Raw genomic sequence first — 20,017 nt, 5'->3', positions numbered from 1 at the left:
ATCCTAGTGATAGTGATATAGAACATAGAAAGAAATTATTTAGGCAGATAGTGAGGGCAAAACAGTCCGTGGCAAAACTTCCCTTTTAACAAAAAGCAGCCCTAGAAATCATTTTTTGTTTCTAACAAAGAGCAGCCTGAAAGATCAAGCTGCAAACGTAGATAAGGAAGCTGGAAGCTTGCACAGGGGAATGATGGCAGCTGTGCCAATAGAAAGGGGCTACCTGGGGGCCAGGCATGTCCACCATGGAAGTTCTCTTTCTTTGTTAGCATGTGCAGAGTAAGAAACAACTCGGCAACATGGAGAAGCTCAGAGAATCTACCTGCATAATAAAAGATTGGGGCAGGGACTGACCGAGATTTGTACCCTATACAGATGGCACACAAGGTCCTAACCAGTTTCTCATGCACTATGTAGATCAGACAACACCCCTACAACTAGCTCATCTATATACCCCTGCTGCATTTCACTGTACATTGGCAACCCATTTTTCTGGGACCCCTCTCTGTAGGCAGAGAGCTGTTCTCTTTCCTTCACCTATTAAACTTCCACTTAGCCTCGCTCTTCTTGTGTCTGTGTCCTTGATCTGTGTGGCCATGAGACCACTAACCTTGGGTGTCACCCCAGACAATGAGGCTACATCAGTAGTGAGTGAGTTCTTGTGAGAGCTGGTCATGTAAAAGTGTGTGGCATCTCTCACCTTGCTGTCTTGCTCCTGCTTTTGCCATGTGATGTGCCTGCTCCCCTTTTGCCTTTGGCTATGATTGGAAGCTTCCTCAGGCCTCTCCAGAAGCAGATGCCACTATACTTCCTGTACAACCTGCGGTATTGTGAGCCAATTACCTCTTTTCTTATAAATTACCCAGTCCCAGGTATTTTCTTTGTATCAATGTGAGAACAGCCTACTACAACTGCCCACCCCCAACAAAAAATGAAATAAGCAAAGTTCACCCTTAGTGCTAGATAAGAGTGCAGGCAATTCATAACATGTCTGATAACTGTTAGGTAATATGATGTCTTATAACTACTTTAAGGTAAAACAGAACAAAAATAGGACAGGGCCTGGCATGTGTACCTTTACCAAGTTCCCCAGATGACTCTAACTCACCCAGAGTTTGGGAACTACATAAACCATAGTCTTGATTTAGAAATTAGAATGTTCAATTCAATATGTTAATTTCCATTTTCATCATCATTTAAAGGGAAAGTTCCTCCAGTATTTTCTGAGATGAGCTGCCCTCTGCTGGAAAAGGAGTGTGGTACTTGCCCTCCCTTCGGGAGCATCCCTCCTACTCCTTGTTAACAAGTCTCTGACCCAACCAAGATCGAAGTAAAATGGGAGGAGGAGGGCAGGGAAGTGCCAGGTAGAGAAGGGTGGAGTCCCTGGTGAGACCTCCACCCTTGGGCCTGTGCCATGGACCTAACAGAGAACAGGCACTCCTCTTTATGTGCCCAAATGTTGCATTTTCCAAGACCACTATGGTCTGCTACACTTTCTCTCCTGTGCCCATATAAGCCCAAGACTTTAGTGGGCACACACGCAAGTGGGGTTAGACATTGAGAGGAGCAGAGGAACACACAAGCAGACACCAGCTGACCAGCAATGGTGGAACAATGTGGAAGCCAAAAGGGGAGTTTGGCAGTGGGGAGTTGGAGGAGAGTCTGGCCACTGGGCAGCCCGATTCCTGGGGAAGACCCCTTCTCACTCCATCCCCCTTCCAGCTCCCCATCCATCTCACTGAGAGCTACTTCCACCACTCAATAAAAACCTTGCATTTATCCTCCAAGCCCACATGTGATCTAATTTTTCTGGTACACTGGACAAGAGCTCAAGATACAGAAAGTCCTTTGCCCTTGCAATAAGGCAGAGGGTCTAATTTAGCTATTAACACAAGTTGCCTATAGATGGCAAAACTGAAAGAACCCTCGGTAACACATGCCCACTTGGACTCTGCGAGTCATAAACACTCACCCTTAGACACTACCAGGGGGTCAGCACCTAGAAGTGCTCCCCATGACCTCTGCACCTGCTCATCTACATGCTTCCCCTAGGGATGGAGCAGCTGGGCACCGAAGAAGTGAGCCACACCCCTGTTGCACGCCCAGTGAAGGGGATAACAGAACTCTCCCATTTCAAAACCAGGAGGGAGAAAGACCGAAAAGGAGCAGAAAAGCTCTTGTTTAAATGCCATCTTTAAAATGTTGACAAGCCTACATTGTTAATGCAATATTAAGCAGTACAGATATCTTCCACCTGAAGGATATAAGAATCTTAGAATGCTTTAGCTCTCATTATCCTATCTAATCACACATGTTACTGTTGTTTAGGATTTTCACTTATTCTTACTCTTTTAAGCAAATTCATTGTTGTTATTGTTATCATTATCATTTATGTACAGTCAAGGTTTACCTGTTGAGGTGTATTCATGTTTCCCAGTGGTTTCATTTAGTTTTACCATTTGCATGTTATTGCAGTTCAGAGGTTTTTCTTGTGTCCTTCTCCATCATTAGCCCTTCCCTCTTTCCTATATATAATTACTCTCCTATATTCTCATTTGAGAGGTTACTTTGGCCTGGTTCTCCCACCCTGTTAATGGATACTGTCATTGGCTACAGAATTTTAGATTGCCATTAATTTCTCTCCATCTGTTGAAGAGATAGTAGGCATTGGAATTTGTACCTAATCTAGTATCCACTTTTCCATTTTCTCTTGCTGAGAGAATCCTAAAGCCAAGAGCCTGCAAAACATCTCTGTTTTTAGACTTCATTGCTGCTAGGAGTGGTCATTAATGTAATTCTTGCTGGTAAAATGTAAGCGAAACTCCACTGGTCATTGCTGGGAGAGGTTTTACTTTCATGACAAAAGAAGACAGATACTGTTGGGAAACTCCTTCACTAATTCTTTCCACTGTGGAGGTTATGAGACTTCTGTGGTTATAGCAGTCATCTTGTGACTTTGAAATTACAAGCATGAGGAACCAATATAATTTTAGAGATGAAACTCTGATATTATTGAGCCACTTAATGCCAGAAACCACTCATCTGATTTATTTTATTTATTATTATTATTATTTTTTTGAGACAGAGTCTCCCTCTATCGCCCAGGTTGCAGTGGTGCAGTGGTATGATCTCAGCTCACTACAACCTCTGCCTCCTGGGTTCAAGTGATTCTCTTGCCTCAACCTCACCAGTAGCTGGGACTACAGGTGTACACCACCACGCCTGGCTATTTTTGTACTTCTCGTAGAGATGTGGTTTCACCATATTGGTCGGGCTGGTCTTGAACTCCTGACCTCAGGTGATCACCCGCCTCGGCCTCCAAAAGTGCTGGGATTACAGGCATGAGCCGCCACACCCAGCTGATTTTACATTTACAAATCTTATATTCTGCACAGTTTTATATAGGATGCACCATGTACATTTCTGTCTTTGCACCTTTGTGCTGGCTCTTGTCTCTCTGCTACTCCCTACCTCCCATTCTTCTTGTCTTTTACTCTTGAAGTCTCACATCACAATTTACTCCTTCTGTGAATATCTCCTTGACTCCCTTAGGCAAAACAATTGACCCATTCATCTGTGTTTTAGGAACAATTTGTTCGTGTTTGTATTGACACTGACCACATGTTTTTGTAACGCATATTTTGAGTCTGTCACTCTCATGAGATTGTTCTTCAAAAACAGGTCTCATTCTTTCTATAGATTTTATCACAAAATTGGTGTTTAGTAAATATTTATTTCATGATTGAATCTATGGCTAATGGTTTGGCTGCCATGTCCAAATACAAAAACTATTAATTTTTTTCTTGTGGCTCTCTTTTTCTGTGTATGTTGTCTTTGACTAGTCACTCTTTCTGACAAATGAATGCAGAGCTCCTTTGGGTACAAATAATTCCTCCAAAAACCTCCTCAGAAATCACATGTGGAGCTCTTTAGTATGTTCTTAATGAGCTTTCTGTTTCTAGAATAGTATGTAGAATGTTATTGTTAAGTAACATTTTAGTATTCTTTCTTTCCTTTCCGCAAAATGCTATTGTTTCCCTAAAGTGTTGACAGTGGAAATATAAGCTTTGCTTCAACTGAAGAAATACTATTTTAACATCTGTTAGGCTAGAAGAATAATTTTCATTATTCATAGGAGACTTAAGGAATAAAACCAAGATAATGTTCAATAAGATTGTCTAGGAGCAAAGTAATTTTACCATTTCAAAATGATCTTACTGTTTTATTATTGTGGTTAACTAGACTGGAGAATATTTGTCTTCTCTTTTTTTATGGGTTTCAATGAGCTTTCTGACTAGGATTTACTTCAATGTTTGTTGGTTACCTTCTCCTCTGGGACATTGTTTATGGCTTAAAAAACTCCTTGTATTTATAAACAATTTAGCCAGATTCAGACGATCAGAGAACTTACTGTAAAGCCAGAGGCATCTTACTATAACAGATTCATAACTGAAGGATGGAGGTAGGATGGATGAAGACACAATTTAGTCAAACTAAAATAATTTCAAACTTGGCAAAGTAGAACTGTATTTAGAAAATGATACCTTGATACTGCTAGACTAAATTAAACCTATCATGACTTTAGATTGGACATGGATAAAATATTTTAGTTCTTGCAAGAGAAATGTTTGAGAGATTGTTAAATTCTCCTTGAGTTGTCATTCTGACATAGTATATATTCAAACTACAAATCTTTGAACTATGTATGATATGTTTGGTTTACTAGTTACTCATATTTATTACTTTTTATTTTCTACTACCAAAAGTATTTTCATTCTTCTGTATAAATATGTTCCTCAATATTGTATTTCTTTCTTGCTCTACTCTAATCCTTCTGTTTACTAGCTTTAATTAAAACAAACAAAAACAAATGAAAAACTTCAACTCTTTATGTTGTTTCCATTTAGACAGATTCTGCTTGAGACAGTAAAGCCCTATTGGAGATGAGCAGAAAATACACATGAAGTCCTAGATCAAGCGCAGACAACTGGGGAGTGGGTTTATGGGGACTTTTGGGTCCAGAGAACACATATCCTATCTAAAGTGGGTAGCTGCTACTCTTGCTCATTTTTAGTGGATTAATTTTTTTCTAAAAAGGTCATGCATCCAGATATTCCTGTTAAACCTTCATTTGAAAAACATGCTGCCACATCCAGACATTGAGCATCAGTGATTGCTAACACAACAAAAAGTGGGATGATTAACATATCACTGCCCATAAAGCGGTCTTGTAATAAAATCGGAATATGAACACAATGTAACTTCTGAATCCAACTCCCAATTTACAGCAATCCAGAGAACACAGGAACTCGTTAAACTACACCACAGGGATGCAATCAGCACAGACCAGACTGTAGCGGACAGCAGGACCAACAACAGCTTCTTCAACAAATAATTGAAAGGAAAGAAAAGAGAGGTAGAAGAGAAACTTATAGGTCAAAAGAGGTTTAAGAGATACATTAACCAACTGCAATTGCACAGATTTGCAACTGCGTAGTGATCAGGACCCCAATCCCCATATTGTTTAATGGTCCCCTATATATGCAACTAATTTTCAATTCTTGCTTCTCATTCTCATAAAAAATTAGAATATGTTAATTATACTTTAGCGAAATAAAGATATACAGGCCACAATTTTCACTTGGAGAGTAAGAGAAGTAGAAATCAAACCTTAAAGAACAAGGTGATGTCACCACCTTCTTGCTCAGTGTTTCAATATTTAAACTCTATAAACATATTTCTCATGGTTAGACTGTTTGACTATTTCCTCAGATTTTCAATCTTGCAGTACAATGTTTCTGAGTAACAACAGATTTAAATTAGTAAATGGCTAACGGGTCACTTCTGCTCCAAACCGTATTTCTGAGCAAACCATCCCCAGGGCCTGACAATCAAAGAGCATGATATATTCAGAGTACTTATTGCGATTATACAACACCTTGCAAAAGGAGGCCATTTGGAGACCAATAATTCCTTTATCCAGTGTCCCTGGGGACAACTTAGATCATTCACTGTTAGAATCACTGACTGCTAATTCCCTAAATCCTACTTGAGGGAATTAAAGATTTCAGAGATATCATTGCTAGAGACCTTCTTGAGCCCCACTGCATGAAAAGTGGCCAGTACGGCAACTACATTTACATAGTGCTCAGTACAGACTGACTTCCGTCCCTCACCCTGTCCATTACTCAACGAAGTCTGTCTAATGGATAAGCAAAATGATCTAACACAGTGCCTCTCAGTCTGGTGATGGGGGGATAAAGGATGGGAGTAGAGGATGCATATTAAGCTTGCCTAGGGGAATTGTTTTAGTGTCTACAACTTTTCCCTGTAGGTAAATCAGAATTTGAAAACTGAAACCTGAAAAACCTCTCCAGATAGTTCTAATATCATCTTTCCAGTGATACCCATACTCCTGCCCTTCACGCCAACAAAATCCCTGTTTGAAAACCACAGCTCTAACAAAATGAATCTCAGAATCTTAAATGAGAGAACTTGACATGTTGCTTCTGGTATAATCCATCATCTACCTTAGGAGATCTGTCATTCTGTCAATTACTTATGCATATCAAATTTAAAAGTAAATCTTAACGTCACAACAATTCTATTCTAATGGTCTCTGTTAAACAAGACTTCCATTTTATGACACACATGTTAGAATGATCTTTATGTTTAACATTGCTATGATTATCAGAACAATAAAATAAAATACTTGCAGTCAGTTCAAAGAATACTTTCCTATGAAACAGCATAGTTACAGTTCAGGTGTAAAATAACTCACATAGAAATATAGGAGAAGGGAAGAAAAGACTGCTTATCCATTATTAACTAGAGAATTATTTGAATAAGGAACAAGAAAGCAGAAATTGGTAAGGGCAAATAAATAGAGGCTTTATATGCAGATACTATAGCGCTAGTATAGTTTATATATGGAAATAGCTTAACAGTGGGGTGGTGTGGAAGTGAATGATCTCTAATGGATAATAAATCAAATCTACCAGGGTTAATTCTGCCACCTGTCGAATGCTTCCATGGTCTGTGGGTAGCACCTTCCACTTATGGTTCTTCTACCTTTGGTATTTTTCTTTTGAAACATCTTGAGGAGGCTATGTAATCCACTCTGCATTTTCCCTATCAGACGGATGATTTGTAAAGCAGAAAATACATTAACATCGATTTTTTGCTTTCCCTTTGGAGGCTGATAGTCAAGAAAAGAAAGGTTTGATTCTTCTAAAACTTCCTGCAAAACTTCTGCTGTTTCTATCCTCTTTTTCCTCATGCTCTCCTTTCTTTAGTCAAGCAGCTTCCAAAGCCACAGACTGACCTGGTTCCATCCCGGCTGTGCAAGAGTGTCAGGAAGTCTTCCAGGTCAGTTTGGGGACTCCGAATTTGGCAGCGCAAGGTGCCTGGGCTGTATAATCTTTTTGTGAGAGGTGTATATGTATCCACAATGGGTTGATTTCTCATTTTCACCAAAAATAAATTTTAAGGGTCCTAGCACAATTTCTGTTTTTCATTTTTTTAAAAAATGAGAGTATTAAGGTAAGGATATTACTTTGAAGACATTGGTGATCTCTGTTGTGTTCCTTATCAAAAGGAAAAGGGAACAACATCTACAAGCAAAAATTTACTTAAAGATCATAGATATACAAAGTACAGATCTCAGTTTAAACCTCAGATGTGAGAGAGCTAGCTCCAACTTATTTTTCTATAACACATCTCAATAACTAATATGCACTCCAATTGTTGGGTGAGGTGCCAATTTGGGGTTCCCACTCCCTTTCTCTAGAGTTGTGTCTAAAGTCTCAGACTTGTGTTGTCCAGTCCTGTGACACCGAGAGGACTTGATCCCAGTTAACCTTTGAACATGTTGGCATCACACCTGGGGTCCAGCTGTCAGCACACACAGGTTGTGGCTGTGTCATTTCTCATTCCTATCAGAAAGATCCTGTTGTCTTCTTCTCAGCAAGAGATTTATCTACCACTTCTGCACCATGCCGAGTGACATAATTGTCTGTGCAGTAGTTTTCAAGTGTCTCCTAACCTCTCATCATTCTCAAGGCAGGGGACAATTCTGCTGCTTACAAACCAAGCCATGCTGGGCATGTGGACTTCTGTGACTCCGTCAAGGCCTTCTGAGTCAAAATACCCAATAGACTTTGCCTTGGGGATCTTGCCTCTATGGTGCTCTACCAAAGCCAAGCCCAGGATGCCAGAAAAATAGCTTCCCTCTACTGCGGCGCTTGGTCTGGCCTGGGCTGGCTCTCCTCTTACTTTTCTTCTGGTTCTCTTCGTTTTTTTTTTCAGGCAGAATCTCACTCTGTTGCCCAGGCTGGTGTGCAGAGACGCAATCTCGGCTCACTGCAACCTCCGCCTCCCGGGTTCAAGAGATTCTCCTGCCTCAGCCTCCTGAGTAGCCATCACACTGGCTAATTTTTTGTATTTTTAGTAGAGATGGGATTCCACCATGTTGCAAGCTGGTCTTGAACTCCTGACCTCACGTGATCCACCGCCTCGGCCTCCCAAAGTGGTGGGATTACAGGCATGAGCCACACATCCCAGCCTTCTTCTTCTCCTTTAAATCAACTTTATTGTGATAAAATTTGTGCACAATAAAATGCACTGTTCCAAGTATTCAATACGTTTTGTCCAATGTTCGTACCCATATAGTCTTCACCACAATCAGGAGGCAATACTCATCGCTTTTCCTCATGCCCTCTGCAATCAATTACATCTTTGATTCCAGAACCAGGCAACCACAGTTCTGCTTTTTGTTACTATAGGTGAATTTAGCCTATCCTACAATTGTATATAAATGAAATCCTGTGATATGTACTCTTTCATTTTTGACTTCTTTCATTCTCATGATTTTCAAATTCCTACATGTTGTTTGTGGGAGCAGTATTAATTCCTTTGTATTGCTAATAGTATTCCATTGTATGAACATACTAAAATTTGTTTATCTGTTCACCGGATGGACATTTGTGTTGTTTTATTGAATAAGAGCTTGATTAACATTATAGGGAAATGTCAAACTGTTTTTCAAGGTAGTTGTATCATTTTACATTTCCTTCAATAATGTATTGTAAAGCCACTTCCTCCACATCCTTGCCAGGCTTTTTCATTTTAGCCATTCTAATAGTTCTGTAATGGTTTCTCATTTTAGCATTAATTTGCATTTCCCTGATAATAAATGATAGTAAACATCTCCCCGTATGCTTAGTAGCCATTTATATATTTTCCTTTGTGAAGTGTCTGTGCAAATATTTTGCCAATTTTATCAATGTATTATTGTCTTGTAAAAGTTATCTATTTGTTATAGATACAAATTCTTTGTCAGATCTGTGTATTTTAAACATTTTATCCCCATCCATAGCTTGCATTTTCATTTTATTAATAAATAAATTAAAAAAAAAGAAAAAAAAATAGTATTGTCCAAAGAGAAAAAGGTTTTAATTTTAACAAGGTCAAATTTATTATTTTTCTTTACGATTTATGTCCTAAGAAATGATTGCCTACCCCAAAGTTGGAAAGATCTTCTGTTTTATTCTAATATTTCTGCAATTTTAGTTTTTACAATATATCTTATTTGAAATTAATTTTGAGGTACAATGTGAATGTGAACGGCAAGGTTCATGTTTTTTCATATGGATATCTAATTACTTCAGCATCACTTATTGAAAAGATTATTATATCCCCACTGAATTATCTTGAATCTTTCACTGTCTGGTTTTGAGGCAGGGTCTCACTCTGTCACCGCCCTGGAGTGCAGTGGCACAATCTTGGCTCACTGCAGCCTCAACCTCCCAGGCTCCAGCAATCCTCCCACCTCAGCCTCCCAAGTGCTAACACTACAGGTGCATGCCACCATGCCTGACTCATTTTTTTTTTTTTTTTTTTTCTGTAGAGACAGGTCTTGCTATGTTGGTCAGGCTGTTTTCAAATACCTGGGCTCAAGGGATCCTCACCCCTTGGCTTCCAAACCAGTGGGATTGCAGACATGAGCCACCACGCCTAGCCTTGAATCTGTTTTGAAAATCAACTAATCATCTATGTGCGGATTATTTCTGGACTCTATTTTGCTGATTTATATTTTATTATGATTCAAATAGCACACCCTCTTAATTTTAAAAATATTTATATTAAGCCTTAAAACATTTTTTCTTTTTCCTAAGCATTTGCATTTTCAGGCAAGTTTTAGAATTTGTTAAAGTATTAAGTTCTACATTACTGCTTGCTGGGATTTTAACTGGGACTGCATTGAATCTCTTGATGTATCTGTGGAGAACTGAGATCCCAATAACGTTTAGTCTTCCAGTCCATGAAATTTGTATCTCTCCATTTATTTATCTTCTTTTATTTTTCTCAGTAATGTTTGACAGTTTTCTGGGTAAGGTCTTGCCCATACCTTGCTAAATTTATTTTCAAACATTTCGTGCTTTTAAATGTGACTGTAGATGGTATTATTTTTATTTTAAATTTATTTTTCAATTGTTTGTTGCTGGTATATAAAAATATAGTGAATTATATATCCTGAGTTTGCATCCTGTGAATTTGCTAAATTCCATTACTTCTAGCAATTTTACTTTTGTAGTTTCGTTAGGATTTCCTACACATTCATCTTGTCTGTGAATAGATGATAATCTATTTCCACTCTGTATGTCTTTTCTTTTCAATCTGTATGCCCTTTATTTCTTTTTTATGTATCATTGTACTGGCTAGGACCTCAAATACAAGGAGAACTAAAAAGAGTTTCTGTAGCCTTAAAAGTAGTTTATGAAATAAATTTTGTTGTTTCAAGGATAAGGGAGATAGTTTTATATTACATGGCTTTTAGATTCTAAAATCAGACTAGACATAAATTATTGATTCAACTCCCCTGTTGATGTCTGCTAAATCACCTTTTAAACATAATATTATTAAATTTTTGGTAATGTCTATATTTATACCTTTCGTTTGTCCAGTGTATGAATGTTTAAAAATATATACCTTACAGACCTTCTTTAATTCTTGCAATAGTCTTGGTATTATTTTTAATAAAAGAAGAATCTAAATCTCAAATGTGGTATAACTTATACAACATTATATTTTTTCCTTTACAAAAATATTATGAAATATTTAGCATTTCGAGAGGAAAAAAAGTACTGGTGAGAAAACAGTGGAAACAACTGATAAAAATCAACTTCATTATAAACTAAAATATCTATAAAATCTATAAGAATGACATTTTGGGTTTTTTTCTAAGAAAACATAATGCATTGTCATGTCTGAGTTTATCATATTTGGGATTAACTATCCAAATATTTGATTATTATTTGCATAGTTCTCTATAAAATCTTTAAATACAGTATCTAAAGCTTCAGTATTAAAAATTTTCTCTATTTATAAAAATATTACAACTCAAATAACTTATAATAAACATTTTTCTGAGTGAAGATCTTATGCCTATTTGATGTTTATTGAATAATATTTTTTGCATGTTTATGAACATTTTCATAGAGATGGTTCCTATAGACATGCTAATTCTGCTTTTATGGAGTAATCCTGTGGTTTTCAGTATAACCAGGAGCTGGTTAATAAAATTATTATATTCTTTGAACAAGTCAATTGCACTATATAACTTAAATTGTATCAGTAAGACAGTTATTACAAATCTGATTTGGAAACTAATTTATCTGAATTAACTGTTGAACATGAACAACACAATTAAACAAAAAAACCATTAAATCTTATTCTTCACAGAGCTAGCTATACAGTCATTATTTGTTGACTCTAGATCCATGCTAAATGAATATTTTGGCAAAGAGTAAATTGGTACTCATTGAACAAGTAACGGTGGACTTACCGGTGAAATTATTTTCAGTGCAGATTTTTGTTTAGAAGCACTTTAAAATTGATATATTTGTGATACTGATTTAGATGTCCTGCCAATATACTCTATAGTATATTCTGTAAAAACAATAAAGAGCTCCTTGGAAATATACAAGCTGTTAACTAGGTTACTACATCTTTCTTTGGGGGAGTCACGGTACACATTTGTGTATTAAATACTCTGATAAGCCTTATAAGAAAGATTTCTATTTAATTTTGTTTAACTAGGTTTTTCTCAAAAGAATTTGACTACAGAAACTTTTTGCTTAATACCTGTTAGCATCTTATTAAATTGAAGCTCTAAGGAACACATTGTTTGTAACCAGTGAAATGCCAAGATAATGGTTAGGTCTACCCTCATCTGACTCCTTTAGTGGGTGGAAGGGTGTAATCATATGCAGTGTCTGAGCTTGAGGACACATCAGAACACTGGGTTCTCACAATCAGTAGGAGACAATGAAATGCCAGCAGCAGAACTTGTTCTGCTGGGGCTAATTATTGAAAGTTTATTTTGGTTTGGGATCTCATTTTTCTCTTCCACTCACTCCACCCTTGAGAGCTATGGGTTAATTACCTGTCAGAAAAAAATAAATTCTAATGATTTCCATAACTGGAACTGTTAATGTCTGATAATACAGAGTTAAGAAGAGTCTCCCAAGGGCATTAGAAACAACCTAAGTTCTTTTCTCCTGATCCTTTCATGTACACAGGAAATATAAACTAGAAATCTGCTTTGAAGCAAAGGAAGAGTAGACAGAAATGCTCATCTTGCCACAAGTGAAGTCTTAACATTGAGACATATATTAACTAAAATACTGTTTTTAAGGATGTGAAAAATATGCTCAAAGTGTAAGCATTTAAAAACCAAGGTGACAGTCAAAGATTTGAGTAGAAATCATTATGACTCCTGCTAATAAGAAGCTTCTTTGTGGTATGACAAGGCTATTTTTGGCAAAAAAAATCAATATAGGGAGATAAACAGGTGAATTAGTTCATAGAAATGCTATATATTATTTTCAATAAGAGTTAACCAACTCCACTGGGGAAACATCACTACCAGTGCAAGGAAGGCACACAGTACAAGGAGAGAGCATCAGCAGAGGGGCCTGGGTTCAGAAGAAGGAAGAGGGAAATTGAGGGGATATGAATGGCTAGTGTCAATACAGTAACAAACATTGTTCTATACATCCATTGTCTTATTTTGCACTCTAGAATATTATCATCACATATACTTTATAGTCAGTTCTTATACAGCCAGTAACTTCCATTTGGTTCCTTGTTCATGTGCTGCGACCTCCCAGGACTATAGTCGTTGCCTTCTCCACAGGTGGAAGAATTGGGTGTGAAGCGTAATGCATGTCCATCTGTTTGTTAGATATCCTGTCATCCTCGAGATGTTTCTGTATGGCTTTATCCATTTGGGAGTCCCCTTAAAGCCATGTACTCAATAGTGTTGGGAGGGATAGTAACTATCTCCAATTATAGAAATATTTCCCTATAGGGAGATCATATATAATTTCATTATTTCATTCAAACTTCATATCAACCCAGAGAGAGAAGCATTATAATATCACTTTGGAAGGTTTAGAGAAATTATATTTTACCTAAGATCATACAGTTTGTTGGTGGTAGCATTGTTATTTGAATCCACCTCTGACTACAAATCCATGTTCTTTATATTGTTTCCCTGTATTAAAATGATCTGTTTTATTTTGTTTGGTTTTTACTGGAAGAAAGGAGCTCCTGTGGAAAATGGAGGCTGGAACACACATATTCCTAATCTCTTTTTCTTTCTCTTTCTGAGTTTAGCAACCAAAACAAGCACATTGACGGAGACTTAAAGAAGGTCTGAGACTGTTTCTTCCAAAAAAGAATAAATGTTAGGGATTCTCTGATGAAAAGCAGAGATGAGTAGAGCAGAGCAGAAATGTAGCCTTTCTAAGGTCTTTGGCAAAGACCAGATCTCTAAGGGAATTAGCAGAGCTGTTCATATATATGTAACCTAAAATATTTAAAAGAGATTTTAAGAGTGATTTTATCTTAGAAAGTATGGCACAATTCACTTAAATTCAAGTTTCTTTGTATATAGCTTTGAGGACATATGAAAAGAGAAGCAAATATTTCCAGGTTTTGCTAACATACATATTTTAAAAGGAAATATATCAATATATCTTTCACTTTTGGAGAAACTTACTTGGTTCTGTAAGAAACAAAAGTAAAAAGTTTCATATAAAGTGCATAAAGACATCAGGTTGAGATGCCTCAAAACTATTCCCACAACAATTTCCCCATCATTCAGCTTCTGTGCAAAATGTCTTCTGCAATTTTCATATTTTGAAAATTTCCTCATATTTCATATATACATTTGCAAACCTCACTCTCAAGGAAACAGTGTTGACATTTTTCTGAAAATGCTTTCCTAGGAAGCTTTCAAAGATGAAAACAAAAATGATTGTTTTGATGTTACAGCTGGGAGTCAGCAGTCTAGCAATTTATGACTTTAGGCCATTCAAGAACCCCCTAAGTAGCACAGAGACAGACTGGTAGACACCATTACACCCACTGAGAGAGACTGTGTCCTGGGGTAAAATCAGCTCTGGAAACTAAGTTATAAGGGAACAATGAGTAGGCACATATATAATGTGGTCAGAAATACAGATGCATAGAAACATGAAGTCAGAAAGGCTCTTCAACATATTCCGAGAGAAAATCTGTTATATTTTTAGAAGTGGACATAGAAACTCAGAGATTGAGTTTATTTGCCCTTGAGCCACAGAGTTAGTGGCCCCAGGTCACTTCACTCCTTTTCTATCCAGCACCTTACAGAATCAAAGAGCAAGGGTAGTTTCCCGTCACTAGCTGAGAAACAGCAACATGTCATGGTAGAAGAATAATTTCCATCGTTGAATTAAATCATGTTCATATCCATATTTAAATTTTCTTTTAGACAAAAGTAGGAACTAAGAAGGAAAGAAATGACTAATAACGTGTTTCAATGACTAATGCTACTATAAAATGACTGAAATTATATAGGAAAGTTTTATACATGAGCAAAACAAAAGTCATAGTTGTGTTTCCCATCATTGATTTAAATAGGATTTCAGTATTAGAAATAGAACATCTCAATTCTTCAGAGTTGGTCCTTTACAAATTATATTAAAAACGAAGTCAGTGAGTTATATAAAGAGCACTTTACATACATCATCTTCTACATCATCTTCTGGTAAAACAAGATTGAGGAAAAAGGCAGAGAAGAGAAAACAAAGATGGGTAGTACATAGGAGACATGTTTTCATTTTTACCCATTGTTGAAAATACCCATTTGGAACCCTTCTTTCTTTCTAAGTGTAGAGTTTCTGTTAGTTTTCTTTTCACTTATTTATTTATACAATTGGTGTTAATTTGTCAACAGCTTTACTTTTTTTTTTTTTTTTTTTTTTTTTTTGAGACAGAGTCTCGCTCTGTCGCCCAGGCTGGAGTGCAGTGGCCGGATCTCAGCTCACTGCAAGCTCCGCCTCCCGGGTTCACGCCATTCTCCTGCCTCAGCCTCCCGAGTAGCTGGGACTACAGGCGCCCGCCACCTCGCCCGGCTAGTTTTTTGTATTTTTTAGTAGAGACGGGGTTTCACCACATTAGCCAGGATGGTCTCGATCTCCTGACCTCGTGATCCGCCCGTCTCGGCCTCCCAAAGTGCTGGGATTACAGGCTTGAGCCACTGCGCCCAGCCAACAGCTTGCTTTTTCTTCCAAAGTTTATTTTAGGTTCAGGGACTACATGTACAGGGTTAGGTAGCTAAATTTGACTTCTCCAGCGTTTGGCATAAAAATTATTTTGTTATCTGGGTAGTGATTATAGCACTCAGAGGTAGTTTTTCAATCCTCATCTTCCCTCATCCTCCACCCTCAAGTAGGCCCTGGGGTCTCTTGTTTCCCTCTTTGTATTCATGTATATTCAATGTTTAGCTTTCACTTATAAGTGAGAACATGGAGTATTTGGTTTTCTTTTCCTGGGTTAATTTGCTTAGGATAATGGCCTCCAGCTACATCCATGTTGCTGCAAAGGACATGATCTTGTTCCTTTTTATAACTGTGTAGTATTCCACGGTGTATGTGTACATTTTCTTTATCCAGTCCACCGTTGAGCTCATGCTTTTGCTATTAATAGTGTTTAAATGAACATACACATACATGTGTCTTTATGGTAGAACAATTTATATTCCTCTGGGTACATACATAGTAACGGGATTGCTGGTTCAAACGGTAGCTCTAAGTTTCTTTGAGAAATCTCCAAGCTGCTTTCTACAGTTGGCTGAACTAATTTACAGTCTCACCAATAGTGTAGAAGTGTTCCCTTTTCTCCCCAGACTCACCAGCATCTATTTTTGTTTTTTGACTTCTAAACAGCTATTCTGACTGGTGTGAGATGGTATCTCATTATGGTTTTGATTTGCATTTCTCTAATGATTAGTGACTTTAAGCACTTTTTCATATGCTGTTGGCCATGTGTATGTCTTCTTCTGAGAAGTGTCTACTCAGGTCCTTTGCCCATTTTTCTAGGTGATTGTTTCTCGCTTAAGTTGCTTATGGATTTTAGATATTAGACCTTTGTCAGATGTGTAGTTTGCAAATACTGTCTCACATTCTGTAGGGTGATTGTTTATTCTGTGGATAGTTTCTATGGCTGTGTAGATGCTCTTTAGTTTAAATAGGTCTCATGCTGTAACCCTGGGAGCTAGGACCAGGCCCACAGCTTTGTCCTCTGGCCCCTCAGGTTAAACAACTGCTGTGCTGGAGTGGCCCATGTGTTGCTGGTCTACTGGCAAAAAACTCCTATGGGGGGTGCTGGCTAAAGTGCTTTGTTGGGGCAATGGCAGGGTGGTGGGGGCCATTGTGCAGATGTGCTGGCAAAGTGGTTGGGGGAGGCTTTTGGTAGGAGATTGCCAGCAAAATCGCGGGAAAAGCTGTGGGCAGGTGTGCACTGGTAGGGCCCTGTCTGCCAAAGCTCTCCGATGGTCAGGCAGGATCCGCCAGTGAAAAAGCCATGGCAGTGGCTGCTCAGAAGTACCCTGATTGGGCATCTGAGGCTGCACTGCAAGTGTATGCTGCCAGGCAGGCACCTGGGAGAGGCCAGCACTCAGACAGCACGGCACTCAGATTAGTCTGGCCCTGTCTCACGGTCAAGACAGCCCTGTTCTGTCCAGATCCACCAGTCATCAAAGGCCAAAGCCACCAAGAGAAGCATGGCAAGTCTTAGGGGATGGGTATCACTGGCCATGAACCCCTGCAACCATTCCCATGCCAAAGCCTCCAGGCTCCACACAGGCTGGAGTCCTGTTTCTGCCAACTCTCCAAGCAGCACTCCCTGCTAGCTCAGATGTCCATCGGAGTTATGGGTTTCCTGCAGGTAGGATTCCGGAGGTCCGTGATGAGAGTGATCCCCTCCATGCCTGTTTAGTCACTCCTTTCCTCAGGGCCAGACAGGTGTCCTGGTGCTCAGCAACCCCTGCTGGGTTCCCAGCTTCCTTCCCCTTCAGCCAATAGTCTCCATCCTCCCTCTATCCACTCTCAATGCCTTCCTTCTGAAAATCTGCTCAGAGTGTGCCAGCCTTCTTGATGGTCTGGTCTCTCATTGGAGAAAGTTCTTCCTAGCTACATATAGTCAGGCATTTTGGCTTTTTCCACTACAGAAGCCAGATTCCTAAACTTTTCCTGCTTCACACCTGTATAGAGATTCTTCTGGGAAGGATCCAGCAGAGCCCACCACTGCTGGTTAAAGTTCATAGCCACATCCTCAAATGCCACAGAATCCAGCTCCTAGGACTTCCTTAGCTATGGCTCTCCCAGTACCTACAGGTCATGGGTTAGCAGAGGCTGCAGCAGAACCACCTGGTGCCTCCTGGAGCAGAGGACCTGAAGAAGTGAAATAGGACCACAGTTCTTCCTTCTTTTACTAAAAAGAAAGTATAATTCAACCTAATTAAAAATCAATCCACTATTCTATGAATAATTATTCATAGATTATTAGATTGATTTTTACTTATTTTTTAAACTTTTACTTGAGACACAGCCTCACTCTGTCACCCAGGCTGGAATGCAGTGGCACTATTGTAGCTTCCTGTAACCTTGAACTCTTGGGATCAAGTGATCCTCCTACCTTAGCCTCTCTATTTGAGGACTACAGGTACCTGTCACCGTGCCAAGCTATTTTTTTTTCTGTTTTATTTTTTTGTAGAGATGGGAATTTTGCTATATTGCCCAGGCTGGTCTCCAGCAATTCTCCCATTTTGGCCTCTCAAAGTACTGGGATTATGGGTATGATCCACCATGTCTAGCCTAGTTTTAAGTTTTGACAAAGCCTCAACAGAAATTGCAAAAATAACTAGTATAAAGTTGAGACAACCATTGGTTTATCATCTATATTTGATTTTTAGGTATTAATTGCATTTGCTTATGTTAGGTACAAGCATTTGTTTATTTATCTACTTTATTGAGAACACAGAATATATTACATTTTTAGACATTGGAAATAGAAGATTAGTCATGGAACAACCTGCTCTAGTCTTAAAAGCAGAGCATTCACATGGAATTGGTAATAAAGCATGAATATTATATACTGTTTTAACCTATAACAGAAAGCACTCTGAGAATATGCAAGTACCATCGAAATAGGACTTGATTTCGAGAAGAGCTCCCTGAAAATTGACACTTGACCTTTAATGATTTTGAAGATGATGATTATTGACCCATATGAATCCAAGTATTATAATACTATGATGTATGTGGGAAGTCCAAATGAGTCAGTTTCTCATTTATACACTAAGAACCCCTTTTCCTTGTCTTTTCCAAGTTGTAGGCACTGTGCAGTGGATTTCAGAACTCAGATCTTTCCATATTTGTTTTTCTTACAATTGACATTGTTTTTAGTTACATATGATATTTCTAGGATTTACACAATAGGAAATTGGTTAGCCATAAGAATTAAAATAGTCAAATTGGCCGGGTGTGGTGGCTCACACCTGTAATCCCAGCACTTTGGGAGGCCAAGGAGGGCAGATCACAAGGTCAGGAGATTGAGACCATCCTGGCTAACACGGTGAAACCGTCTCTACTAAAATTATGAAAACAAAATTGGCTGGGCATGGTGGCGGGTGCCTGTAGTCTCAGCTACTCAGGAGGCTGAACCCGAGAGGCAGAGCTTGCAGTGAGTTGAGATGGCGCCATTGCACTGCAGCCTGGGCAACAGAGTGAGACTCCTCTAAAAAAAAAAAAAAGAAATTGGCAAATTAACCCCACAGTGAAGAGAATTGGTGGTAATCATTTAAGGTATGCAGTGCAACAAGAATTAATGCTTTAACAGGGCATTACATACACCATAGCTCAGTCTAAAGTCCATCCAAACCAACACATTGCTATAGGCGTAAGGTATATTTACAATCTACAATTGTTTTGGTCCTATTTGCTTGCTGCCATTCTTTCCACAAATTCTCTTTTACTTACATACCAGCTTTAGAAGTCCCATGCTATCTGAATTATTAATTTTCTACCCATTAACATTTGTCTGATAAACTTTGCTCTCTAAAACATAGCATGCCATCATAATGTTATGTTTATGTTTAGAAAAAGTATTTTCAACTGCTAGATTTTTTAGCTCTAGCATTATTAACCTTCTATTATTTAGACAGTTATTTTCTAGATACTCTTCTAGCACCTCAGGAGACTATTACAGTTCTAAGTAAAAGTGATGAAGGCCAAATCCTTATCAGGAAAATAAAGAAATATTTATAATATACACATAAAAAAGCTGAAGTATCAAAATCATTAAAGGCTCAAAAACAAAATTATGTGAATATGTGGGAATGGAAACAGGCTTTTGAATCTTCAGCCTGCACATTTACAAACTATATTTCACGACAACGTTTCCTTATTATATAAGCAAATAAATTATAATCTACAATACAAAATGTAGAAAGGCAGTTGAACAAGCTTGAGACCAAATACACACAATTATTTTTCTTTTCTTCTAGATTCCTAACCATTAAAAATATGCTTCCCTTATTATCAATTGGAATTATTGTTTTCTATTTATTAGGCACAAATCTCATTGGACATATAGTAAGAACTCTACCATTGGTGCATATTTCCCCAAA

This window comes from Macaca nemestrina, chromosome 8 (assembly GCF_043159975.1).
Source record: "Macaca nemestrina isolate mMacNem1 chromosome 8, mMacNem.hap1, whole genome shotgun sequence".
Classification (NCBI taxonomy): domain Eukaryota; kingdom Metazoa; phylum Chordata; class Mammalia; order Primates; family Cercopithecidae; genus Macaca; species Macaca nemestrina.
The sequence above is the reverse complement of the archived record's forward strand: the minus strand, read 5'-3'. Positions refer to the sequence as shown.